Source organism: Lissotriton helveticus, chromosome 6 (assembly GCF_964261635.1).
Source record: "Lissotriton helveticus chromosome 6, aLisHel1.1, whole genome shotgun sequence".
Taxonomy (NCBI): Eukaryota; Metazoa; Chordata; class Amphibia; order Caudata; family Salamandridae; genus Lissotriton; species Lissotriton helveticus.
The window spans coordinates 98,706,776-98,724,153 of NC_136067.1; the positions used below are offsets into that span (position 1 = coordinate 98,706,776).

Consider the following 17,378-nt stretch of genomic DNA (forward strand, 5'->3'; position numbering starts at 1 on the left):
TTTGGGGACTTGAACAGCACGCCCACTGGGGAAGAACTATTGCGCACTACAACAACCAGGAGGCCATGCACATGGCCACGCCTACCATGGCAGGTGTTTATAATCAAGGTGTGCATCATGAACAGTGCTTCCTGCCCTCTTTGCAACACAAGCCACTGAAGAAGGGAAAACGAACTTCCTGAAACGCGTTTGGCGACTATCATTTATGATGTGTTCTGCTTTTCCTTTGCCTGCTTGCAAGCTGTCATTAAAATACGTGAGCAAATTTCAACTTCCTGTGGCCTCTTCACTTTGGGCGTCCTGCCTTGATGGATATATATATATATATATATATATACATATATATATATATATAGATATAGATATAGATATATATAGATATAGGTATAGATATTACCTACTGGCGGTCGCCAGTAGGTAGTTATAGTTAGGATTGGCTACCATAGGAAATCCGCAACATTCTATTGGGAATAACTCTGGCGACGGTTGAGGAATTTGCGTGTAATTTTCCAAAATTTTGGCCAGCTCCGCTCCGCTCCTTCCCTGGAAGTTTCGGGGGGATTCGTGAAGTGGGGGCTGAGAAAAAGGGGGGTCCCAAAACGTGTTTTCCCCATGTTAATTTCCATAGGACGGTCTGACAAGTCTACAGCCCGAACCGCTGAATGGAATTACGCCAAACTTGGCAAAGTTGTAGGGACTGGTACGCAGATGTGCCTTTGCTATATTTGGTGAAAATTGCTCCAGTGGTTTTTTTGAAAATTAACTTCAAAAACACATATATATCTTTAGGCGCGTTCCGAGCGCTCAACGGTACGCGTACGGGGAGCGCACCCGGCGCGCTACGGGAGTGCGCGAGCGGAAAGCGGATTGGCTGTCGGGTGTCTGTCAACATTCTAAACAGTCCGGAGAGTCCGCCATCTTGTGTCTCGGTAGAATCGAGACACAAGAGGTGAAAAAGAAAGGGGGAAATTATTAAAAGGGGGCAGGGTAGACACCCCCTGACCCCCTTTTTTTTTAAAATTTTCGCGGGGTAAGCGCAGGGTGCGTTCCCAGGTGCGCGCACCGGTACGCGCACCCTGAGCGCACCACATGGAAAAATAGTGCAAGAAAATAGTGAACAATAGTGAACAAATAATTTAGAGTGCTTAGAGGTAGGGTAGCTCTGAAAAGAGCTGTTGTGATATGTGGGTGCTTTTGGTACTTACAAGTAGGTACCAATGCAGAGTCTTATATTCAAGAGGAAAACTCTATTCCCCTCATCTGTAAAATGCACACCATCTCTCCTATAGATGTCATGCATGTTGTAACGCAAGTTGTTGTGGTAAATGGAACCCATACCATAGTCTCTGAGGAAAGCAGAAACAGATTTATTTACATGTTTCCTTGCTTTCTCAATCTGTGGACAAAATTGGTTGGGCCAGTTCCATTTTTGCCTTTGGCATGCATTAGAAAATTCCGAGGCAGTTTTTGGAAAAAGTGACATCAATTGCCCAAAGATGTCCTTTAAAAGCATTTCCAGACCTACCCCAGTCAAAGTGCCCAGGTCATTACCACCACAGTGCACAATTATGAGGTCAGGGTGTGGTAAATGCATAAAGTATTTTACCAATGGTATCAATTGGTGACTTCTCAATCCTCTCTGTCCAATCCATACAATGTCCACATTTGGTAAATCAAGGTTGTAAATACCTCTATTAGCTGCGTATTTTTTACTCCAGTGGACAAAGCTATGACCCACAAACCAGACTTTTGGCATCTTCAAGGTAGATGTGCTTGTATTCAGACGAGTTGTGGAAATGAAATGGCAGTTTGAAAGTAGGAGTTATGTAAAAAACTGGTTCAGATTCAGTGCACTTGAAAAACAAACAATGATTGGTGCTTTCTAAAAATTCAGCACTGAAAATTAGGGTGCATGCTTTTTTTTTAAAGAAGTCATTTCAGTGGTTGAGGAAAAGTCATTTCAAGAAACATTGCACATGATTAGCTGAAAGATTGAGAGGTCAAACACCCTTGCTGCATTTTTTTGCAACATAGTATGATGAACTTCTGAACTGTGTGCTGGGTGAGGAGGGAGTTACCATGGTAACAGGGGAATGAGCACTGGGGGGATGGGTGAATGATATGTGACTTTCAAAGTGTTCAAAAGTACAACCAATTAAAATGTGCAGTTTCTTACTCCACTTCATTAACTTCTTCTCTTTCTTCCTCTGTCCTCTTTGTTCTACACTCCCCTTACCTCATTCTCTGTCTGTTAGCCTCATTCTCTCCGTCCCTTTAGTCTCTCACTCCTCTTCTGTCACGTTCACTCCCTATAACTCAGCCATACTCCCACACTCATCTTTTTTTGAAACCTTCTCCTTTACTTCCCTTGCTCTCTCTTTCCATCCTTTGCTCCTTCATTCTTTTGCCTTCCCTTACTCTTCTTACTCCACTTCAGTAACTCCTTCTCTCAAACCCTCTGTCCTCTAATATACTCCCTCCCATTTTTCTCACTCTCTCTGTTACCCACATTCTCTCCGTCCTCTCAGTCTCTCACTCTTTTTCTATCACGCTCACTCTCTCTCCGTTAGCCTCATTCTCTCTGACCCCTTAGTCTATCACTCCTCTTCTATCACACTCGCTCCCTATAACACAGCCAGACTCCCTCACTTATTATGTTTCTTTCCTCTCTCACTCAGGGCCTCATTTATGAGAAATGACGCATCACTGCGTGAAAGCAGCGATGCATCACTTATCAGTGCGCTCTCCTTGCGACATTCCTGATGCGCCATATTTAATGTATGACGCATTATGTCGCAAGGAGTTACAGATACGTCAGTATTTCTGACGTATCTGTAAGCACAAAAGTGACGCATTGCTGGAGTGTGTCACAAAAGTGACGCAACTCCAGCAATGCATCCTTTCACATGGGGCCAGCACCATGTGAAAGGGCCTGCGTCAGTCTTACGCCTGCTGTGAGGCAGGTGCAAGATTTTGACGCAACGGCATCCTAAAAGTGACGCAGTGAAATCTCATAGATTTCACTGCGTCACTTCTACGACCCTTCCTTGCGTCAATACGCCACCTTTGCATACATTCTACCTGGCGCAGGTATATTGTGGCACAGGGGTTTACAAAGTGACGGATCTACCTAGATGCGTCACTTTGTAAATATGACTCAACAAGGTGCAATTTTTACACCACTGGTGCGTCACAAAAAGTGGCGCACCGGCGACGTAAAAGCGACGCATGGCCTCATAAATGAGACCCTCAAGCGCACCACAGGGAAAAACAGTGTAAAAAATGATAGTAAAAAAATAATTTCCAGCAATGCATCCTTTCACATGGGGCCAGCTCCATGTGAAAGGGCCTGCGCCAGTCTTACGCCTGCTGTGAGACAGACGCAAGAATTTGACGCAACCGCGTCCTAAAAGTGACGCAGTGAAATCTCTGTGTGTGCATAGGTTACAACGTACATCTGTATTGCATTTACTGGTTTTGACACCATTGTGCATGCATAGATTACAGCATACATAGATATTGCATTTATTGATACTATGACTGCTGTGCGTGCATACATCAGGGTGTACATTGCTATCATATTTATCGATCTCAACACTCCCTCCTCTAGTTGAATTTTCAACTACGTAATTTTCATCGAACATCATGACAGTGACATTATTTGAAATGGTGTGTGTTGCTGTGGTGTCGGTTATCCCTTCCCGAGCTATTTACATGCCACCTAGTCTGCAGACCCCGTTTTTACAGCAGGAAACCCCCACCTGTAGGAAACCACACGTTAATAGCACAACCATGACAACAGAAAGCAGCAATGTGCAAAGGCTGGTCACCCATATTCGAAGCCAGACGAAGAGACTATGAAACCAGTCGTGTTCATGGACACCCTCCTCCATGTTTGTTTGTGGACGATGCAGTGCTTGGATGGAAATGGCGGGAGTTCCATGGTCAAGATCATTACCAGGAATAAAAGTACAACAGGAAGCACCGATCTTGCCACACACCCCTCTCTCCATCGCGGTCATCAATTCCAACACATACTGATGTTGCATCGCTATGAGGCGTACAGCTCTCAGTTCTTCCCTGATAGCATTAGGCCGAGCTCAGTGTCATTAATAATTGTTAAACATTTCCCACTTATAGGGCTGGTAAGCCTATAGCGTGGCTGGAGCAAGGAGATCGTGCTTCCCGGTTGGTCCCTGAGCTTGTTGGTGATGGTTCGGAGACTTTGATGGACCCTCAGTTGATCGCTGACTCCTTTGGTTCCTACTACAAAAATATCTACTCTTCTTCGGATACACATGACAGCTCTGAACACGCTGAGATGATTAGGGATATTATTATGCCTAAGTTGTCCGATGATGACCGGAAGTATATGGATTCTGCTATTACTGATGACGAAATCGGGAGAGACATTAGGAGCATTAATTTGGGGAAAGCGACAGGCCCCAATGGTATTCCCATTGAGCTCTATAAATTGAATGCTCAAAAAATTGCGCCGCATTTGAGAGCCATGTTTGTTACAAGTTAGGAGGTTGGCATCCTCCCCTATGATCAGCGTATCGCTAATGTTGTCGTGATTCACAAGTCCGGTAAGCCCCGTGCCTCCCCCTCTTCATATAGACCTATCTCCCTGCTCAACGCTGAGCCCAAGATATTGGCCAAATTGTTGGCGATCAGGTTAGTCAAGGTGATATCCACTTTAGTGCACCCAGATCAGTCTGGCTTCATGCCACACCGTAACACCGTACTCAATCTTCGACATTTGCATGGCGTTTTGGGTAGGGCCCGTGACTTGTCGCAACCCGCTGTGTTGGTGTCTCTTGATGCCACCATGGCCTTTGACCGAATTGAATGGTTATATCTCTTTGCTGTCTTGGAGAAACTGGGCTTAGGGCCCTAGTTTATTGGAGGGGTGCGTTTGCTTTATACTGCCACCTTGGCCCGCGTGGTAGTTAATAATTGTCAATCTGGCGATTTTGAATTGGAGAGAGGGACGCGAGAGGGATCTCCACTATCGCCCCTTCTGTTTGCGTTGGCACTGGAAACCCTGGCGGCTAGGATTAGATGGGACAGGATGATACGTGGATTGAGGTGGTCCCCTGATTGGGAGGATAAGATCTCTCTCTATGCTGATGATGTGCTTCTCTATCTCTCCACGCCTAGATCCTCGTTCGATGTCTTTCTTGACATTCTCAGAGTGTTTGGTGAGTTCTCAGGCTTTGCTATAAATTGGTCTAAGTCCGTATTGTTGGTACTGTCCGGAGATCCGCCGGTGGTCCCACAGAACTGCCCTCTCCAGGTAGCTACCAAGGGTTTTGTGTATTTGGGAATTTACATTGCTTTGGACGCCAGGACTAGGTATACTGAGAATTTGCTCCCACCGTTGGTCAGATTGCGTGCTGATGTTGAGCGTTGGAGGGCGTTGCCCTTGTCGCTTCTGGGCAGAGCGGTTCTCTTTAAAATGTTAGCTCTTCCGCGATTCTTATACGTTCTCCAAAATGCTATGGACCCGGTGCCTGCCAAATACTTCAAGAAGGTTGAGGCGCTCCAGAGACTCCTCCTTTGGGGTGGTAGACCCCGTATTGCTTACACTAAACTCCCCTGGCCTGGTATGATGGCGGTATTGGGCTTCCCGATTTGAGGAAATATTATTGGGCCTCCCAGTTAGCAGCTATCAATCAGATAGTCTACAGCCTGCCAGGGGGACCCTGGATATGCTATGGATCGTAGTCAGTCCCCCGGGGGAGATTTCTTTCGGGCCCTGTATAATCGGCCGGGACGCTTTTCTCTCACGGGTCCCACCTCACATGCAATAAAGGTTTGGCGTGCGGCTAATAGAAATCTGGGATGGGAAGGGAGATTGACCCTCGCGACCCCTCTTTTTAGCTCCGCCAAACTGGGCAGTTTGTGGACCTCCAAGGGCTTTGACAAGTGGGAGTTGATTGAACTTAGTCAGATAAAGGATGTCTCGGGGAGGGGGGAGATACTGACTTTCGAGGCCCTCCAGCAGAGTCACCACCTTCATGCCAAGGAACGCTTCCGCTACCTACAGGTCAGACATGCCCTTTTGTCCCATGTTTTGCCGGGAGACTCCCTCCCCGAGGCCTCCCCCCTTGAGGATCGTGTGTTGGATGGGCATCTACCCAAAAAAAACATCTCCTTGATTTACCGCAAGCTAATCAATCACATGGGTGACCCGCTGAGGTCTCTTAGAGAGGCTTGGGTTGCCGATGGAATAGAGTTGGATGATGAGGATTGGGTTGATGCGGTATCCTCCCCCAAGGTAGTGGCGGTACAGATGAGGCTGCGTTTGGTACAATTGAAGATTTTACATAGGTCTTATGTTACTGGTCCGTGTTTGGTGAGGATGGGATGGAGTACGACTGGTGAATGCAAGAGAGGCTGTGGAGAGATCGCAACGTTTTTTCACATACTGTGGCACTGCGATAGAGTTCAGGCCTATTGGCGCGACATACATGATATTCTGCGAGATGTTCTGGGTTGTGAGGTGCGATTGGAGGCGCGTAGGTGTCTCTTAAATGTTTGGGAACCCACGGATCTTAATCAATATCTAAAGCAATGGGTTACACTGGCTTGTACGATTGCCAAGCACAATATAGCACAACTGTGGGGAGCTACTCAATCGCCACAGCGCGCCAAATGGGCCCAAGACCTTGATTGGTGTATGTTCAGGGAGCGTGCTGTGTATGTTGCTAGGGGCTGCCCTGAGAAATGGGCGAAGATATGGGGGCCGTGGAATGTTTACCGGGGAGAAATTTGTGTTCCCCCGGCCAGGCGAACTGATTTGGACACTCTGGATTCCCCTTGATCCCAAGTTTTTACAGTTCTGTCTCTATCCTGTTTGCGAGACGTCCTCTGCTCCTAGCACCGTTGGATTAATGACGAAGTATTCCCAATGCAATAGTTATGTTTGTAATTTTGTTTTATGACTAATAAAAAGAAATATAAAAAAAAACATTTCCCACCTGGTAATTTGTAAGAAGTGGGCATTTGCTTTTGTTTGAATGGTGAAGAAAGGTATACATCCTCCTGCAATGATCCGAGTGTCCGTGGACAGTCTGCATGCTTCCGGAATGTCCTTGTACTTAGCCCAACCACAATAATCATCCGTTCTTCTTCGAGCCTGATGCAACAGAGTTGTTTTCTTCTGTCCCGAATGTTGGAACAATCAGACAGATCTTCTCCAGGGATGACCAGGGTCGGGATATGCATGGTTACGAGAGTACAGAGGCTCCGCCATCTGGGAACGAGTTGGGCATAGGCAAAGTCACCATAATAGCAGTAAAAATACTTTAGCGTGGAGGTGCCCCATTCCAAGTCTGGTATGTGTAACAACGCTTCACAGTTGACATTGGTCCTGAGCGGTATCGTTCCCTTTGCTTTTGACACACAAAGATTGCCATGTAAGTTTTCGTATAATTAGGGGTTGATCATTTCCTTCCAACCACATGTACCTATTCACCTCAGTATCTCTGATTTGCTGGCATGGGTTCTCTATGCTGGAGCACAGCCCCATCCGATAAGACTCATTTTCGCTAGCATTATTGAGGTGGAGGGCCCTACACTGGAATTCTATACTGGGGAAACATTTGTCATGAAAAAAGGCAGTCCCAAATAGATTAAGGGCAATCCAGGGACCACAGAGAGATGCGGGGGTGGACTTGTTTGCACACTGGAGCAGTGGTTTTGCTATCTATAAGAACCTCTTTTATACAAAGGCTCAGGGCCAAACAGTGTCCTCCCCTACAGTGCCCAATCTGCGCATCCTGTCTAACTCTTTTTGAATGTCGATAGGCTACGTAAAAAAGTACAGTGCTGTGGGATTGACCTCATATCGGGATGTGTTTGTTACTGCTTTAAGTGGTTCTACTCTACTGGGTTGTATCTTGGCCCTAATCCTACAGGTGGATGAGGCATTGCGCTTTCTCAGGGGCTATCACTTGGGGTAAGTGAAGTCTGTCTGCACCTACGGTGTGGGGTATCAGTGAGCATATCTAACATGAGCTGTTCGTGATTTGAGCGCCCACAGTGGTCATGTTTTATGATGGAGCGCGTTGTGTAGTGCATGTGGGAGGCTAGCATTGGGTTCAATGTATGTGTACGTGAGGTGCGAGAAGTCTCTGGCATTCGATGCAAGAACATCAAAGAGGGTTTCAAGGGATTAGGCATATTTCAGTGCAAAACAGGGTGTGTACAAACATACAGGGGTGCATCATTTTAGAAACATTCCTAGGCTGGTCTTCGGGGGAGATGTCTGTTGTCTGGGCGCCCAGAGGTGTTTTGTCTTGGTGAGGAGCAAAATAGAGCGTTTGTTACCAAAAAATGGCTGTAAAGTCAATTTGTAGTCTGTGCACTTGAGCGGTTGGCTTGTAGAAGTCCTTTTGGGGGCTGTGATTGATATTTGATTTGGAAGCTTCGGCTGAAGAGGTGGCAGATGCTGCAATGATGGTGCACATGTGGTTAGATAGCCGACCTGTAGGATAAGAGCTGTGGGTTTTTTGTTAGCTTGGAAAAAACACATTGTTAGACAGTTTTTAGAACAATTCCTGGTTTCCTTTATACGTGTACATTCTGTGGCTTTACTGGAGTGCGAAGCTACCTATCAGGGTGCTGAAGAATTGTGGTAGCACTTTTAGGGAATGGTGAGTTTTAAGTCTGTTTTATTTCTACTTTTGCTCCACCTTCCGCTTGCTATGGTGGGGACATTTTTCCTCTGGCTGCCCCGTAAAAATGTGTTCGGGCATCCTTTTGACCTACATGGGCTGCGTGTAATTTTGAGAAGCAGAGGAGTCCTAATTATTTGGTGGTCTGTCTGTTGACACGTGAGCGTTTCTTTCATCTCTGCATGTGGTGCACAATGAGGTTCTCTTTAAACGGGATTGGGTTACGCCTTCTTTCTAGAAGGTTTGAGAATTTTGGGCTGTTTCTAGGGTGCTTCGCGTGAGTTCCAGTGGGGCTTGCTCCTTTTAACAAGGAATACCGTAGGTGGTTGGATGACTGCTGGTAGACCCCCGTAGGGCCCTAGAGGGAAATTACTAGGATCGGGTTGGTTTGCTGTGTTTTCTGACAAGGGTCGGGTGTGCTGCTGAGACTCGTTGTGCTGAGCCTCATGTGGGTACCAGCTGGGGGGCTGACCTGCTTCCTTGTCAGACTGTCCTCTCCCCAGGGCATGGTCAGCTAGCTCCACCCTGGAGGACCAACAGCGTAGGGAGGCCTAGACCCTTATGGGCACCTGGATGACAAATTCTGTCATGGACTCCAACCTAGCATTTGGAGACCTACACAACTGTTGCAGATATAGGTAAGGAAAATGTATCTGCACAGTAGTGTGAGGGGGGATACATCCTGTTGGGTTGATCTAGTGCTACTGTGTCTTCGTATTTTTGGATTGTGTAAAGGCAGTTAAACCTCCCTGCCATGGCTGTGTCCCTGGCCCTTGCTGGGCTGGTCTCCCTGTCTGCAGTGACTATTGCCATGCACTCAGCCAACCATTTGGTCCCTGCTGTGGCGGGGCACTGGTTGCCTGATTTCCCTGGGACTGATTGAAGCTGAGGTGGTATTGTTCTGGGCTTGGTTTTGTGGATGGGTATTCTGTGTGGGCTGCCCTGGGATGATGCCTTTTTGTTTGTGGTATGTTTTCATGGGACATCGATTGAAAATGTAACCTGGTCTATGACAATAGTGGCATTCCACAAGGTTTGCTGTGGCCAGCCTCTCTTGTGTCTGCCGCTAGGATTCGGCGGATATACCCTAAGGTCCAGGGGCAGAGATCTCTAAGACTGGTGCCAACTGTACACTAGCAGATTAAGAAGACCCCTCTAAGGCAGTCTACTTCAACTTGTGTTGGACAAATTTGGCGTTGTGTCATTGGGCCTGCTCTTGCTTTTCCTTGTACTTCTCCTGTTTCTTCCGGTAATATTGTAATATGTGGGCCTGTATCTCCCGCCAGGGTTTTGTGCCTAACCCCACTACGCCATCTAGTCCAGTTTGGATCTCAGTGGATAGTTCCTTTTAGTGGATTTTGTAAAAGAATGTAACCTGGGGACTGTGTCAGGCCAGAGCTGTCCTGTCTCCATCGTTCTCTTATTCTATCCAAAAAATTGGTTAAGGCCATCCCTGGCTTCATGCTTTTTGCCATCAATCCTCCTATGTCTGGACAGTCAGGGAATATCTACCTCAGGGCCGTCCATATTTGATGGCTAAATGAGTTAAATACGGCCCGTCATGCTCAGTGCTGATCAGCATGACTGCAGGGATGTGGGCTCGAGAAAAGACTGTGCCGGTCTGCTACCCAATGACTTTTGATGTCACCTAGCGTTTATTTCTGCTGGGGTTTTCTTAAAACACAAGATCCACTTACCTGCCCCGTCCATCAATGGGAGCAGTTTGCTTCTGAGAATTTCTTTGTCCATCTGTAGATGGTCCCCGATACACCTTTCTGCAGTAGCAAACAAATTCTGGCAGGAGGCAACTTCGTCGGCTTCTTCCCCCAACGTAGCGCTCCCATTGTCTCAGGCATTCCTACATGTATGGGTAGTTCCATCTCAGACCCTACCCCCATGCCATATGCAATCCTCTGCAACAGCCATGTACTGTGATTCGAAGGATCCCCCCCGTTTCTCTGGCCAGGGCCGATCATACTGGTCCTTCCTTTCGGGCCAGTGGGTCAGTAGTCTTCAGAAAGGTGCTGTGAAGGCCTCACCCTCTTCTCTGGATACTGTCTCTCTGAGGGTTGGTCTGTATGGGCGGGGCGGCAGATGCCCTCATCGTCACTCTGCTTGTGTGCGCGTAAAGGTGCCCCTGCTCCTTCTGTGTCTCAGTTGTGTTTCAGTCTGACTTTCCTGGTTGGCCCCTTTCCTGCACTGACGGCCAGGTGGTGTGTGTGCTTCTGTTAGAGGCCTTCCTTCTGAATTTTCCCTGGGCTCATCCCCATGTGAGGACGGAGGCTAGCCCCGGCTTCCTCCGGGGGGCGGGGGGGTTTATTCTCCCTCCTTGCTGGGGTTCCCAGTTGAGAGCTCTCTTTCCTGCTGTCCTTAACTCACAACTCTCCAATTCCCATCTGGTCCGCCTCCTTCACTCAGTGCGGCATGCTGTTCTTCTACGTAATGTCTTGGCCTCAAACTCACTCCCTGTTGTGCTCCTCATTCTGCTCGGACCTGATGGGTTGGGACCGATAGGTGGAGTGGAGGATCGAACCCAGAGGGAGCCTGGCACTGGACAGTGCCAAACTTTTGATTGTCTCAAGAGTTTAAATGATTAAAATTCTACTCTAACTGTGGGGAAAACTGTGCATACAGGGTTGTACCAGAAACAATCTAATGAGCTAAAAATAAAACTGATGCATCAAAAGACATTTAACAATTTCACAATGTCAAATGCAATGAAATAATAACAACCTGTAAAAAAGTGATATCAATAATGCATAAAATGGAAACATTTAAAAGAGACTAGAAGAGAAAAGATTTGACATAACAGAATGGTTAATTAGTCCTCTCCTGGCGCTTATAGCCCAATGAGAGAGATGTTTCATGTTACACAAGCCAAGTTCAGCGAGGGAAGGTTGGGGTGATGAATCCTCCCGTTCATCTTAGACAGCAGGTCCGGTCTGCATGGCAGCTTCTTGTGAGGGCACACTGATAGGTGCAGAAAGTCCGGGTACTACCATTGTCTCAGCCAGTCCGGGGCAATCAGTATCATCCTCGTGGACGAATGGGCCAGCTTGGTCACCACCTTCGGGATCAGCGGAAGGGGTGGAAATGCCCCTGACCAGTCTATCAAAAGGGCATTCCCTTTCAATCCTTGTCGGTAGAACCGTGAGGCGAAGTCTCGGCATTTTCTTCGTCCACGAAGAGGTCGATGGTGGGACTGGAAGATGTCTTCGACAACCTCGTTGTTGAGAATCCAGTCTTCTCTGTCTTCGAAATGACAGCTGAGAGCATCCGCTCTCACGTTCTGTTCTCCCGGCAGGTGGACTGCTGTGACTGACAGATTCCGAGCCAGGAGCCAATGCCAGAGTGTTTGAGCCTCCAGGGAAAGTGTGCGTGAGCGAGTTCCCCCATGTTTTTTCAGGTAGTACATGGTGGTGGTGTTGTCCGTCTGTACTAATACTGAAGTTGCCTGAATCGAGGGGAGGAAAGCTTGGAGGGCTTGGTAAATTGCTCTCAGCTCTAACATGTTGATGTGGTAGGATCGCTCTTTTGGAGACCACATTCCTTGAGTTTGGAGAGGTCCCATGTGGGGCCCCCAACCCTGCAGCCAGGCGTCCGTGATCAGGTCCCATGTGGGGCCCCCAACCCTGCAGCCAGGCGTCCGTGATCAGTGTCTGAGCAGGCAGAGATTGATGTAAAGGAATTCTGACTTGCACATTTCGTTTTCTCATCTACCAAGGTATGGACGCTCATGCTGCGTTTGACAGACTTAGTTTTTCATCCCAGCGAGCAGTCTGCTGGTCCCACTTGTCCTCCAGATCCTGCTGAAGAGGATGCATTCGTAGTCTGGCATTGGGAACCAGGAAGATGCAGGATGCCATCGACCCTAGCAAGGAGGCAATCCGACGCACAGGCAGTTTTAATTTTTTTGCAGAACCAGCTAGCATTTCTGAATGAGGGAACACTGTCTCTCCTCCGATGGAAACACTTTTCCTACCGCGGAGTCTAGCAGAGCTCCTAAGAAGGAATATGCTACTTACCAGTATGCATCTGTTCTTGGCATGTAGGGCTGCTGACATTCATATCTGTGCATAGATCGCCGCCTAGTGTTGGGTCCGGATGATTGCACTTTGTTGTCCTGGAAGAGTCTTCGAAGTATCACAAGATAGGTGACTCCTCCCCTGGACTACAGTGTGCATGGGCATCTTCTCCATCATCAGATTGTTTTTCGCCATTGTGGCAGAGATGGAGATAGTAAAGTAAGAGATGGCCATGCAAAAGATAATGCTGCAGCTGCGACAGGCACCGGGGAGGAAGGCGGGCGATATGAATGTCAGCAGCCCTACATGCCAAGAACAGATGCATACTGGAAAATAGCATATTCCGTTCGAGGCATGTGGGCTGCTAAATTCATATCTGTGCATAGACTGTATAGCAGTATCTCCTCTAGCGGTGGCTACCTGTGCCAGCTGCAGCAGTTTGAAAAAGAGTTTTGAGGACAGCCTGGCCTACAGCAGCTTGCTGTTTTGCTTGCACGTCTACACAGTAGTGCTTTGTGAAAGTGTGTATGGTGGTCCATGTGGCTGCCTTACAGATGTCTTCAAGAGGAATATTTCCTAGGAAAGCCATGGATGCCCCCATTTTCCTTGTAGAGTGTGCTCTTGGGGGGACTGTTAAGGTGTGTTTAGCCTTTTGATAACATATTTGAATGCATTTAACTATCCACCTTGCTATTCCTGACTTTGAAATCGGATTTCCTTTGTGTTGTGGTGCAAAAGCAACAAATAGTTGTTTTGTTTTCCTAAATGATTTAGTTCTGTCCACATAATAAAGTAGAGCTCTCTTTACATCTAATGTGTGTAGGGCTCTCTCAGCTACTGACTGTGGATTTTGAAAGAATACTGGCAGTTCTATTGATTGATTGATTGATATGGAAATTGGATACAACCTTAGGCATGAACTTAGGGTTGGTTCTAAGAACCACCCTGTTTGCATGTACCTGCATGAAAGGTTCTTGAATTGTTAGTGCTTGTAATTCGCTCACTCTTCTGAGTGAGGTAATGGCAACCAAGAATGGAACCTTCCACATTAACAATTGTAGTTCGCATTGGTGTAGAGGTTCGTAAGGAGGTCCCATAAGTCTGGTAAGCACTATATTTAGATTCCAGACTGGGGAAGGGGGGCGTCTTGGAGGAATCACCCTTTTCAAACCCTCCATGTAGGCTTTGATTGCTGGTACTCTAAACAGTGAAAGGTGTTGCCTGTTTTGAATGTATGCTGCTATAGCAGCGAGGTGTAGTCGTATAGAAGAGTATGCTAAGTTACATCTTTGTAGATGCAGCAGGTAACATATAATGTTTTGTATGGAAGCGTCTAATGGGTTGATTTGGTTATTGTTGCAGTAACTAACAAATCTCTTCCATTTAGCTGCATAGCTCGCTCGTGTGGTTGGTCGTCTTGCCTCCCTAATGATGTTCATGCAGTCTGGGGGAAAGTTAAGGTTTCCAAACTCTAAGACCTCAGGAGCCAGATCATTAGGTTTATCTGATTGGGATCTGGGTGTCTGATTTCTCCATGGTTCTGAGTTAGAAGACGGGGTGCAAGGCATAGTCTTTTATGAGGAACTACGGAAAGTTGTAGGAACGTTGTGTACCATGGTTGTCTCGCCCACGTGGGAGCAACTAGGATTAGCGTGAGTGAGTGTTGCCGCAGTTTGCATGCCACCAGTGGGATCAGCGGAGCTGGGGGAAAAGCGTACGCAAATTTGCCTGACCAGTTCATCCATATCGCATTGCCCTGTGACAACGGATGTGGGAACCTGGCGGCAAAGTACTGGCATTTGGAGTTTTCTTTTGTGGCAAACAGGTCTATCTCTGGGTGACCCCACTCGTTGAAGAATGGCTGGAGAACTTGGGGGTGAATCTCCCATTCGTGTAGTTGTTGGATGTGCCTGCTGAGCAGGTCGGCAATCTGATTGTCTGTCCCTGGAAGGTGATCTGCTAGGAGAAAAACTTTTGGGGGAATTGCCCACTTCCATATGCTTTGTGCCAGATGGGAAAGCTGCGGAGAGTGCGTTCCTCCCTGTTTCCGGATATAGTACATTGCGGTCATGTTGTCCGTCCGGATCAACACTGTCTTGCTGTGCAAGTGTTTCTGAAATGCTTTCAGGGCTAGAAATATCGCTAGTAATTCTAGTTGGTTGGTATGCAGCTTTTTCTGTTTGGTTGTCCAGAGCCCTTGTACTGTGTATTGAAGGAGATGGGCTCCCCAGCCTGTCAGTGATGCGTCCACTGTTGGTACTAGTTGTGGAACCGGCTCTCGGAACAGTCACCCCTTGGAAAGGTTTTGTGGGTTCCACCACTGCAGAGAGTTGTGAGCGCGACTGTCTACCAACATTAGGTCTTTTAGTTGTCCTCGAGCCTGGTTCCATTGCCGTGCTAGGCATTCTTGTAATGGGCGCATTTGAAGTCTGGCATGGGGGACAATGAATATGCATGAGGCCATCATGCCTATGAGCTGCATAAAGACTCGAGCTGGCAGAGAGTGTTGTGGCAGGAATTTGCGAATGAGTATCTGCATACTGGCTATCCTTCCTGAGTTTGGATATGCCTTTGCCACTGAGGTGTTTATAGTGGCTCCCAGGTATTTCTGTGCGTGGGATGGTTGCAGATGCGATTTTGGGTAGTTGATTGAAAACCCTAGGTTGTGTAGCAACTGAAGTGTTTGATACGTGTGTGCTGCACACTGTTGGTACGATTTTGCTTGTATGAGCCAATCGTCCAAATAAGGGTACACATGGATGTGTTGCCTTCTGAGATGTGCTGCTACTGTCGCTAAGCAGTTTGTAAACACTCTTGGAGCCGTGTTACCCCGAAGGGCAAAACCTTGAATTGGTAGTGTTGACCTTCTGTTGTGAACCGGAGATATTTTCTGTGGGCTGGATGGATGGGTATGTGAAAATACGCATCCTTGAGGTCCAGTGTTGCTAGGAAATCTCCTTGTTGTAGCAACGGGAGCACTTGCTGTAGTGTGATCATATGGAAGTGCTCCAATAGTATATATTGATTTAGGGGTCTGAGGTCCAATATTGGTCTGAGGGAACCGTCCTTCTTGGGAATAAGGAAGTATAGGGAGTATACTCCTGTCCCTTGCTGGTGGAAAGGGACTTGCTCTATGGCCCTCTTTCCCAGCAGGCATTTCACCTCTTGTTGGAGCAGGGTGGTGTTCTGTGGACATAGGACGATGTCTGGGTGGTATGTTTGGTGGTGTAGAAGTCAGTTCTAGGCAATAACCAAACTGGATAATTTCTCTCACCCACCTGTCCATGGTAATTGCGTGCCAGACAGGTAGGAACTGTTGGAGTCTGCCTCCGACCGGTGTTAGGTGGTCTGGAGGTAGCGTAATGAAGTCACTGTTCTGTGGCAGTGGAGGCTCTGGTGTTATTGCCTCCACGTCCTCTTCCCTTATTATTGTTGCCCCTGTAACCTCCTCTGTTTGTGTTTTTGTTGAAGGAACTTTGTATGATGCAGTTGTTTGCGAGGTATTTCCTCATGTAGTTGCTCTGTATGAGGAGCGCCGAAAGGAGCCTGTGTGTTGCTGAAATTGCAATGCTCCCATTGATTTTGCGGATTCTGTGTCTTTTTCATTTTATCCAAAATGGTGTCGACAGCAAGGCCAAATAGAAAATCCTGATTGACAGGTTGGTTAAGAATGGTGGACTGCACCTCATTCTTAAAACCGGAAATACGCAGCCATGCATGTCTGAATAGTAAGACGCTAGTGTTGATTGACCTAGCTGCGTCGTCTGCTGCGTCAAACGCGCATTTGATGGAGGCATTTGTTATAAATTTTCCCTCTTGTATGAGGTCATCAGCTTGTGCTTTAAAGGGCTCAGGCAGGTGTTGCATTAGGCTTTCGAGTTGATCATAATGCGCCCTGTCGTAATGAGCCAATAGGGCTTGTGTATTAGCAATCCTCCATGAGTTGGAGGCTTGTGCTGCTACCCTTTTGCCTGATGCCTCCAGTATTTTTGACTCTTTGGAGGTGCTTCCCCTGTTGTTTGGGAGTTGGCCCGTTTTCGTGCATTAGCCACTACCAGTGAGTCTAGTGGTAACTGTCCCCTGATGTAAGTTGGGTCTGTAGGAGCTGCCCTATACCTCTTTTCTATTCTGGGGTTGATTACCCGTGCCCTGGCTGTATCCTTAAACATGTCAGGTGCATGTTTCAGAACTCCTTTTAACATGGGAAGTGTTCTAACACTTTTTTCTGAAGTGGGGAAGGTGTCAAACAAGAAGTCTTCCTCAACAGGGTCATTATGCATATCTACATTGTGGAATTGTGCTGCCCTGTCTATGAGTTGATTGAAGACTATGGTATCTGTAGGTGACGGCTTAGTAGGATAAGAGGGTACATCAGGGATGGGGTGGGTGTTGTAAGGGTCTGTTGGCTCCTCCCATGGTTCCTCTTGTGGTTGAGGATCTTGTGGGAAATCATATTGGGGCTGTGGCTCATCCCCTGTGTTACCCTCATTGTCCCCGTGGTGAGAAGGAGAGTAAGGAATGTAAGGATTAAAGGGTGTAGTAGGCATGATAGGCTGAAAAGGGATGAAGGATATAGAGGGAGAAGTCCCAAAGTCCTTTTTCTTTAATGGAATAGGGGAATGTGAGCCAGAGTCCAAAGGCCTCTTCTTTCTGTGCAGGATGGTAACTT

At 47.3% G+C, this 17,378-nt stretch overlaps 1 protein-coding gene across 1 annotated transcript in view; it reads right to left on the reverse strand.

The window, feature by feature from the left end:
* Window positions 1-17,378, reverse strand: part of LOC144762276 (ATP-binding cassette sub-family C member 10-like) — a 1,522,948-nt gene that overhangs the window by 1,443,200 nt on the left and 62,370 nt on the right. The window lies entirely within an intron of this gene.